This window comes from Rattus norvegicus, chromosome 8, assembly GCF_021556685.1.
Source record: "Rattus norvegicus strain SHRSP/BbbUtx chromosome 8, alternate assembly SHRSP_T2T, whole genome shotgun sequence".
In the NCBI taxonomy this organism is placed as follows: Eukaryota; Metazoa; Chordata; class Mammalia; order Rodentia; family Muridae; genus Rattus; species Rattus norvegicus.
Genome location: NC_141541.1, coordinates 111,117,104 through 111,125,724, shown reverse-complemented (window position 1 = coordinate 111,125,724; position 8,621 = coordinate 111,117,104). Strand labels below are relative to the sequence as shown.

Genomic DNA, 8,621 nt, shown 5'->3' with positions numbered 1-8,621 from the left:
ACTGAGCTATCTTCCCAGGCCCTACTGAGACTTTCTGTGGTTACACAGGTCTTAGGTTTCTAGTCTGTCCTTAGTCCTTTGCCCATGAGTTCCTCCTATCCGGGACCAGGATCTCCTGGTAGCTCTGGTCTGACAGCCTGATACCCTGCTGGGGCCTCCTTCATCTCTGTTTGACTCAGAGAGCAAACTCTCCTGGTCTGAGCTTGCTGTGTCCTGTGGTGCTTTCTTCTAAGGAATTCCCTGGTTATATCAGTGGCTAGCTCTCTGGAAAGTTCTGAAGTAGTTATCTATTTGCTAGCAACTCCTACTGCCAGCCTCTATCCAATGCCGGGTCTAAGCTGGAGCTGGGGCTGCCACAGGAACAAGGCCGACCTTTTCCTCAGGGCTATCACAGTCTGATGACAGCCATGTTTGAGCATCAGACTGCCTATTATTGAAGTCGCTGGACCGGTTGCCTTGTGGGTCGGATGGGCAAACAGGACCATGCCCAGGGAGATGGAGCTGGGTCTTTGCCAGCATTCTGACTAAGTGCATTTCATGTTTTGCCTGTTCACACTGCCTCATAATGGGTTGTCCTCGGTCTTTGACAATAGCTCTGTGTCCAGGCAATGCCTTGGGATTGAGCTAACCACCTTCTCTGATGCCCCTTTCTAATCACTAGATCCTTTGACTGCTTTAGATGAACGGTGTTTCTGCCTAGTTTATTAAGTCCTTACTCTGGTGTCTGTCACTCTGGAATTACTTAAGAAAAGTAAGAAAAATCTTATAAACACACAAAAACACAAAGATAGCTCAGTGGTTACGAGTACTTTCTGCTTTGGCTAGTATAATTCCAAGCATGAGCGTGGCAGCTCGCAGTTGCCTGTATTTAACTCTAGCTCTAGGGATTGAAAGGTCTCTTCTGATATCCACAGGCTCCAGGAATCCATGTAATGTACAGACATACATGGAAACAAAACACATGTACACATAAAGCAAAAGAAAACAGAACTCAAAAAATTTTCAGGTCTTAGCTACAAGGTGACAAAAAAAATGAAGGAAAGATAGAAAGAAAGAAAGAAGAAAGAAAGAAAAGAAAAGAAAAGAAAAGAAAAAAGAATCAGTGATCACGTCAAAAAAGGCCTCAGCCTTGTACAGTGAAGTTGTACAAACTACGACCAGTGTGTGCCCAAGGACAAGGCCATGAAGAAGTTCGTCATTCCGAACACTGTAGAGGCCACAGCCGTCCGGAATGTTTCCAAAGCAAGTGCCTTCGATGCGGGTGAGCTTCCCAAGCTCTGTGTCAAGCCGCAGTCCTTCCTGAGCTGCGCCAACCATAGCGGGGTACTCAGGATCATTCATGAAGCTCTGTAGGGCTGAACCGACAATTATTTAGAATATTGGGTCTGCCCCATGACCTCCACTAGACCCCATTGTAAAGGGCTGGCCCTCGTAAGCCAGAAGAAAAAAAAAGATCTGGGGAAAATCAAATGGAAACAAGAACAAATCCCAAGTCAAACCAAAAGAAAAAAATCCAACACATAAAATAATCCCCTAACTTCTCTACCTGAGCCCCAATCCATGGGGACACCTCAGTTTCAAGCAAGGTCATGCCTATCCATTTTCTGTGCCCTCACAGAAGCTAGTAAGACTTTTCTGGACCATTTTAGTCTCTGAGCTGAGAATGCAGCTGTGCATAAGGCCCTGAATTCGATCCTCAGAATCCCATAAAATGGTGGTGGGGACACACATCTATAACCACAATATGTGGAAGGCTGAGGAGGAAGATCAGACACTCGAGGTCATCCTTAGCTACATGGAAAAACAGGAGCGAATCTGGGCTACATGAGACCCTGTTTTGTTTTGTTAAGAAATCAATGAAACTAAAACCAGAACATTTCCCATCTTTTGTGAGACTTCTCACTTGGAGCCTCACCACTGCCAGGGAAACTCATCCACAGACGTAAGGCTCGGGCCGGCATCCCCTCCACAAGGCCTTCACAGATGCCCCTGAGTTCCGCATGCCCTCTCTGAGGCCTTTGCAGACACCCCTAAGTTAAACATGCCCTCTCTGAGTGGCAGCCCCTTTCACATTCCGAGCCCTGTTCTGTCTTCAGGAGAAAGGACTCATGATGTCTCTGCTGTGTGTCTAGGGCGGGCCAGGTTGAATTGCTCAATAAACCTTGAACAAACCAACTGTCTTAGAGAAAATTCCTTTCGCTGCAAGTTTATGTTAAGTGGAAGTTTCTTTGGAAAAAGTCTTCAGAGACAGCTGGGAGCTGGCCTGACCCAGCCCCAGGATTCACTTGCCCCTTTTGTTCCTGTTCTGGTTCCTCCCCAGGACGGAGAGAAGCATAACCATTTAGAGAGTTCTGGTTCTAAAACCTCCAGTTCTGTAACCATTCGGATTGAGAAACCACAGAGAAGGAGCTGGGGATGTGATCCAGTGGTAGTCAGCTTGCAGGAGACCCTGGGATCAGTCTCCCCCCATGTTAGGGGAGTGAGAAAAATAAAAAGGAAGGAAGGAAGGAAGGAGGGAAGGAAGGAAGGATATAAGACAGAAAGAAAATAAAATCAGGCAGGAGAATGACTGGAGGTAAACCAGAGTTCACTCCTGGTTTACCTGGTGTGGCCACACACAAGGGACTCTGAATCCAGCACGTTCCTCTAGATCTATGTGACTTGCCTGGCCTCATATGTACACACTCTTCCAGACATATATACCTAATTTAAAAAATGAAAGACATTTCAAACAATAAGAATTAAAATTAAGCTCTCTTTCTCCTGCTTCCTCTTGCTCTCTCTGGCCCCTTTGTCCCTTCTCTCCCCATTCCCCTCCCCGCTTCTCTCCACGTGCTCATGGCTGGCCTCTCCTCTCCTCCTCTCCTTCTCTACTCTCTCTTTCTCTGCCCTACTACCCCCTTAACTCCTCCCCCCATGCCCCGAATAAACTCTATTCTATATATAAAAAAGAAGTAAAATTAAAAATGTTTTTTTGTTTGTTTTTGTTATTTTTTAACCTCAAGAGAGAAACCTAAGATTCACAGTGAAGATGGTGTCCTCATTCAAAGCTCGGGCAGAAGAGAATTAGCAGAGGATGAAGAAGGCCAAGAAAAGTCCTAGGCAGAGTAGGTTGCTCTCCGCAGACAAGGTCGACCATGGCAGGCGTGCATGCATGCGTCCATGCATGAGAGAGCCAGGGGCTGTGTGGTCCTCAGAGATGATTGCAGCATTGGCAAAGCATTCTCGTTTCTTATGAAAGCTCCGAGAGCCCACATTTCACAGATGAGGAAACAGGCTCAAAGTCACACAGTGAATGGTTCGGCCAGGACTTCACCTCCTGTGACACCGGATATATACCCTCAGGGCTTTTCCTCCCACTTCGGTGTGGCCTGCCAGACCTCTCCTGAGCCGTCACTGGGGAAAGGGAAGGGAGGGGGGGGGGGGGGCCTCTGCCAAGGATTAACTCCAGTCTGATTTCTCTACCAGCTCTTGTCGTAAAATATCTTGCCTCAGAGAGCATTGCTTAGGAGTCTGAGCTGTTCCTTCAGGGTCTGAGGTCGTACCATCCTGGCTTTATAGTTAAATTATGATCCTAGTCTCTGATTGGTCCATGGCCAAGGGCATGGGAGTCATGCTGTCTGCCGTTCACAATGGGGTCTTGCTTTCTTTTTTCTTTTTCTTTTCTTTTTTTTTTTATTTTATCTCTATGCGAATCCACTGAGCTTTCCTGACAGGATCCTGGTCAGCCGCTGTGGTGAGTTCTTTTTTTTTTTTTTTTTTTTGGTTCTATTTTTCGGAGCTGGGGACCGAACCCAGGGCCTTCCGCTTCCTAGTCAAGCGCTCTACCACTGAGCTAAATCCCCATCCCCGCTGTGGTGAGTTCTTATGAGCAAGGCCTGGATCTGTTTACCTTACCTTGCAGAACTGGAGGTCTACGGAGATCATTTCTAAAGATGGCTCGATACCTCCATTATTGCTATCTGCAGGCCCTTTTGTAAGCTGCCTCTGTCACTTCTACAGAGAAGAGGAGTCTTTTGATTTGAATTTACCTTGCTTGTGTGAACCATAAAAATAGAGCAGCCCCGTCAGGCTGGAAGGGTGAGCAGGCACGGAAGCTTTGGCTTTTATTACAGTCTGAGAGGCCGTGAGGCAGATGGGCGCCATCACAGTCAAAGCTCACATGACTGACTATAGCCAGGACCAAGAGTTAAATACAGGAAAAAAGCCATCTTGGGCCTTTTATACTCAGAAGAGGAACACACATAATAAACAAATAAACAAACAAACATACTAATGACCTCAGGAGATCTGCAGAACTTTTTAACTCAGCCCAGCCCTAACTGTTGAGTTGTGAATTGGGAGTAGATACAATGTAACTCTAATCAGCCCAGTTTTTGAATGGCACCACAGACAGCGAGAGAAAATGTGGTAGATTGGATTACTTTTCAAGAACAGATATTCAGAACCTTAAGCCCTTTACCTGTAAATGTTAACTTATTTGGAAATAAGCTTTGAAGGTATAAACAAAATCAGGTGACATCTGAGTTGCGGCCACCCCTAAGTTTGTAGAGGATTGTGCCCAGTATGCACAAAGCCCTGGGCTCTGTCCCCAGCACCACATAAACCCGGCATGGCGCTATGTACATGTAAGTCCAAGGTTCAGGAAGTGGAGACCTGAGGAGCAAAAGTTCAAAGGTCATCCTTGACAGGACAGTCAGTTCAAGGCCTAGGCTACATGATACTCAAGAAGGAGGAACAAGAGGAGGAGGAAGAGGAGGAGGAGGAGGAGGAAGAAGAGGAGGAGGAGGAAGAAGAGGAAGAGGAGGAAAAGGAAGGAGGGGAGAAAGAAGAAATCAGATATGGTCATACTGGATTAGGAAAAGGATATGAAGATTTAGATCTAGAGACATGAGGTAGGGATGGACATGTTTCAGCTATAAGAGAGGAAGGATAAGAATTGCCAGGAGCTTCTAGAGCAATATTTCTCAACCTGTGGGTGGAGACCACAAAGGGGTCTCCTAAGACCATGGGAAAACACAGATATTAATATTACGATTCATAATGGCAACAGACTTACAGTTGTAAAACAGCAACAAAAATGTTACAGGGGTTGGGGATTTAGCTCAGTGGTAGAGCGCTTGCCTAGGAAGCGCAAGGCCCTGGGTTCGGTCCCCGGCTCCGAAAAAAAGAACCAAAAAAAAATGTTATGGCTTGGGGGTCACCACTCGTGAGGAGAACCGCTGTGCTAGAAGCTTAGAAGATTCAAGAAGACTCCTCCCACACCGTATTCAGAGTGGTGTACCCTCGACAACATCTCAGCCTCAAGAAGGCAACTCTCTAGAACTGTGGGAGGAAAACCTCCCGTGAGCCACGGGATAAATGGCCAGGAGTTGTGATGTGGAAATGTGCCCAGGAAACATAAGCCGCCTGAATCACAGAGCTAAGAAATGGAGGGGGTTACCGCCTCCATTCAGTATTGCATCCCATTGCTGCCTATAGCTATCCTGCATCCAGGTACCAGTTTGTGGAGCTCAAACTCATGCACCAGCTTCCTACCCAACAGGGACTGCCTCCAGGTCTGTGCACAGGGACCTGCGTGCAACACAAGGGGGGTTGTTTTGGTTTTTTTTGTTTGTTTGTTTTGTTTGTTTGATTGATTTTTAAGACCAAAATAAAGACCACCTTTGACTATTTCACCCAGTGACAGCCACTGTCCCCAGTTCATTTCTGAATCTTTATGGGGTTTTTTTGTTTGTTTGTTTTTTAGATAGGGTTTCTCAGTGTAGCCTTGACTGTTCTGGAGCTCGCTCTGTAGACCAGGCTGACCTCGAACTCACAGAGATTCTCCTGCCTCTGCCTCCCCAGTGCTGGGGACCAACACCCCTCTTCTTTACAGTCTTTTTATTTATGGAAACATTGGCGTAGGTATTTTCACTTCCACTTAGTTTTAAATTGTAATTAATTAAGCAATTACGTATGAGATAGGTCTTGCTTTGTAGCTCTGATTGGCCTAGAACTCACTGGATAGACCAGACTAGTCTCAACTTTTGGCAATCCTCCTGCCTCTTAATTACTAAGACTACAGGAACGTAGATTTTGGCTGTTTAAATTTTTCTTTATTTTCAGACACCATCTCACAAAGCCCAGAGCGGCCTTGACCTAGGTGTGGCTGAGGATGGTCTTGAACTTCTGATCTTCCTGTCTCCATCTCCTGATGCTGGAGAATGAGTCCAGGATGTCATACCAACCGAGCTACAAACCATGCGTCCTTTTTTGTCAGTTAATACTTCATGATATCCCCTATGTCCTCCATGTCCCCCATGTCCCCTATGTCCCTCCATGTCCTCCATGTCCCCCATGTCCCCCATGTCCCCCATGTTCCCCCATGTCCCTCCATGTCCCCCATGTCCCCCCATGTCCCCCCATGTCTCCCATGTCCCCCATGTCCCCCATGTCTGTAACTGTATCTGTTAATCGGCACATACTCACTGAATGCATCACATCGGGAGATAACAATGAAAAGGCAGTATCTGTGGCCTCCGACTCCATGAAGCTGATGGCCTAGCCGGTGACATAGACATGAAGCAGATCCTTGCACACTATAGCTTTTCACCTGTCAAAGTTTTGGGATCCTTTTAGATTGTAAAATGAAGAGAACCTGCTGGGCAGTGGTGGCACACATCTGTTTATTTTTATGTGTATGTGTGATTTGCCCCCATGTTTGTCTCTGTCATGTAATGTCTGGTGGCCACAGAAGAGGGCATTGGGTCCCCTGGGACTAGAGTTACAGACAGTTGTGAGCCGCCATGGAGGTCCTCTGCCAGAGCAGCAGGTGTCCTTAACCACTGCACCATCTCTCTCTCCCGAAGACTTTTTTCTCTTTTGAACTGGCTGGTCTGACACTCTCAGCCGTCCACCTGCCTCGGCCTCCTTACTTCTAGAATTGAAGACATGAGCCATCACACCCAGCTGTCTTACGACTTTTTAAGAGTTGGGTCTAAGGCTGGGAGAGAGCTCACTGGGTAAAGCACAAGCCCGACAATGTGAGTTCCTTCCCTGGAACTCACATGGTGCGAGGAAAGAACCGACTCTTGAAAGTTGTGCCCCCATCGTAAGTGGAATAGGAAGAGAACAAACTTTCTAAGAGAACAATCTTTCTAAGTACTAGCTGGGTGTAGTCCGAGCACACTGAAGAGATCGAGGCAGAGGGATCATGAGTTCATGTATGCCTGGGCTGTATCAGATCGCCCTGCCTCAAGCAAAACAGCAGGGAATTGGCATTTGTGTGATATTTTCTCATATGGAGATGCATGTTGTGCCTTAGTGGGAAGGGGTGCCTGGATGTGACCTGCTCTTGTTACATTGTATCCAGGGCTCATGATGTCACCAAGTCCAATCACTGATGATGTTTATCTTGGTCGCATGGCTTAATGCTTCTCCACTCTAAAGTTACAATTTTATTCCTTTGTAAATATATATATATATATATATATATATATATATATATATATATCGGGGCCAGGTTTGGTGGCACACTCTAATCCCAGCACTCAGGAAGCAGAGGCAGATGGATACCCATGAGTTCAAGGTCTACCTGGTCAACACAGTAAGTTCTAAGCCAGCCTGAGAAACATTTTGAGATATTGTCTTTCTTTTTTTTTTTTTTTTTCAGAGCTGGGGACCGAACCCAGGGCCTTGTGCTTGCTAGGCAAGCGCTCTACCACTGAGCTAAATCCCCAACCCGATACTGTCTTTAAAAATACATTTTTGGGGGTAGGGGGAAGTATGACTGAGCACAGGCTCATGCTCAGTCACTCCCATGGAAGTGGGAGCAAAGGACCTCCGAGTGTTCTGCTTTAACTTGTCCCTCACCTTGTTCCCTTGGGGCAAGGAACCTAGAACCATGGTTCTCAGTCTGTGGGTCACGGGGGTCGAATACCTGATTCATTGCCTATCAGATATTTACATTACAATTTGTAGCCGTGGCAAAATTACAGTTAGGGAGTAGTAATGAAATAGTTGTATGCTTAAGGAACTGCTTGAGGAACTGTATTAAAGGGTCTCAGCATTAGGAAGGTTAAGAACCACTGAACTAGAACTAGGCTGGTAGCTAGTGAGCCCCAGAGATCCCTCTAACTTCACATGCCCACAGCTCCTCTATAACACCAAGATCATAGCCTACCTGTTCCTGGGTTCTGGGATCTGAACTCGGGTCTTTATGTTTGTGCAGCAAACCCTTTTACCCACCGAGCCATCTCTCTAGCCAGGGAAGATTATTTCTAGACTATGTGAATACTATTGTTTAGTAAGCTTTCCGTTAGTCAGATTTGATGTCCGAGGGTGACACTGGTCCTGGAGATCTGCTTCTGACAGTGACTTTGGATTTTCCACATTCCTCTGCCTTCATTAAGTAGAATGCCTCAGCGAGGGAGAGTTGTCACAAATGCTCTCCTAAATGGCACTAATGGAGTTTTACAGGGATATAATGAGAACATGAAACAGGGTGACCTAACTCACTGTGGGACAGCCAAAAATCCTTCCCTAGAGGGATAATGCTAATGCTAACTCCTAAGGGGTCAGAAGAACTTATCGGGGCAGAGGGCTAGGAGAGTGGTGGGGAGAATGTTCTGGAGACAGGG

The 8,621-nt window shown here is 46.4% G+C and overlaps 1 long non-coding RNA gene across 1 annotated transcript; it reads right to left on the bottom strand.

The window, feature by feature from the left end:
• Positions 1–793: 793 nt before the first annotated feature.
• On the bottom strand, positions 794–3,319 carry LOC148004323 (uncharacterized). Its single transcript, XR_015628233.1, has 3 exons — positions 3,000–3,319; positions 2,603–2,703; positions 794–1,355 (listed from the first exon to the last, which is right to left on the bottom strand). It is a non-coding gene; the product is annotated as an uncharacterized LOC148004323 (long non-coding RNA).
• Positions 3,320–8,621: the final 5,302 nt, after the last annotated feature.